The sequence below is a fragment of the Rhineura floridana genome, chromosome 3 (assembly GCF_030035675.1).
Source record: "Rhineura floridana isolate rRhiFlo1 chromosome 3, rRhiFlo1.hap2, whole genome shotgun sequence".
NCBI lineage: Eukaryota > Metazoa > Chordata > Lepidosauria > Squamata > Rhineuridae > Rhineura > Rhineura floridana.
Window position 1 is genome coordinate 123,231,972 of NC_084482.1, and position 1,857 is coordinate 123,233,828.

Consider the following 1,857-nt stretch of genomic DNA (forward strand, 5'->3'; position numbering starts at 1 on the left):
AGAAGCTGCCTTATATGAAATTAGACCCGTGGATCCATCTAGCTCAGTATTGTCTACACTGACTGGCAGCAGCTCACCAGGCAGAAATCCTTCCCAGCCCTACCTGAGGCTGCTGGGGGGGCTGGCTGAACCTGGGACCTTCTGCATGCAAAGTAGATTATATGCCAAGGAACTATAGCCCTTCCCTCATGTGGCTATCATCATGGGATCCAACAAATGACCTGAAATCCCTTTTTCTCTTAATGGTGTATCCACAGGAAGGAAAGGCATAACAAATGTCCTCATTTCTGACTTGCTTATGATGATTGAACTTGGATTCCCCCTCCCTTCCTTCAAGCAGTCTGTGGCTGTGACAGGTTACCTCTCCCCACCCAAAGACAGAGAAAAACTCCCACCAGAAGGCAGAGGTGATCTTCATACGTTGGCTTGTTCACATGCTACGGTTGGGGATACAGTATTTTTATAGTATTCTGTATGTGGGAATATTTGGGACAGTAGCTGCCACAAACTGCATTTCCAGGCACCAGCTTCTGAGTGAAGAGAAATACAATTTGAGGGAGAGAGTTGGTGGAAGGGATTCTGTTTAGCAAAAATCTTTTAATCCAACCCCTTTCTGGCATTAGGAGCAAGAATCGCCACTTATGGATAGCCAGAACGGTGGGTTGCTGGGATAAAATACCAAAAGAAGTATTTCCTTTGGGGAAATATCAGCCTGAACAGGATTTGTGTGTTACATTAAGAATTGGCACGTCAGGAAGAAGTAGCTGGATTAACTTTCATGCGAAATACTGAGGTTTTTCTGTATGCACAACAGCGTAATTATCTGAGAGTGAATCTGTTCGATAGATGCTCGAAAATTCCCAGTGTGAGAGCTGCTCTTTTATGACAAGGCCAAGTATCAAGACAGTGGTTTTTGCAAAAAGTTTCAGAGGACAGTAAGCTAGCATTAGAGAAGCAGCAGCATCTTCTCTGTGCTGTAGAGTTCTGGTATGACTGACTGAATGCTGTTAAGAGAAAGTGTCCTTGGCAGGCAGGGGGTACGCTGGTGTATGCACTATTCAGCAGAGCCCCAGCACCTGGGGGCTGCTACTAGATAAAAACCATCTAAAGCAGGGGTGGGGAACCTCAGGCTGGGGGCCAAATGCAGCCTTCTGGGCATCTGTCTGGCCCTTAGGATTCTCCACAGATCACACCACCTCCTAAGCCACACTCCTAATCGGACAGAAACATTAGTTTCCTTAATAAGCTATTACAAAGCCTCTCGTTTACAAAGATGTAGAACCGTCTATCTTTTGCAAACCTGGAACGTATCCTATTCTAAATGTAAATGTACTGCCTTTAAGTCAATTCTGACTTATGGCGACCCCATGAATAGGGTTTTTATGAGGCTGAGAGGCAGTGACTGGCCCAAGGTCACCCAGTGAGCTTCATGGCTATGTGGGGATTTGAACCTTGGTCTCCCAGGTTGTAGTCCCAACACCTTAACCACTACACCACATTGGCTCTATCCTATTCTATAAGGGTAAAAATAACACCTTTTCCCTGCCCACTATTCCCTTTGGCCCCGCCCACCCCCAGCATGTGTCTCCCGGAAAATTTCCTATGCACTAACTGCGGATTCAAAAAGGTTCCCCGCACCTGATGTGAGGGAACTGGGCTGTCTTTGGGGCAGGATTTGCACCGTAGAAATGGCTGAAAGGGAAATGGCTGAAAGGGAACTGCATTTGTTTTCTTGGCTAAGACCAATAGCAAGGCTCCTACACAGCAGCACGTGAAACAAGGCACTCTCCAACACACGGGAGCTCCATCCACCACTGCGCATGGAGCCCCCAGTTGCCTGGAAATAAAATGCCGGAG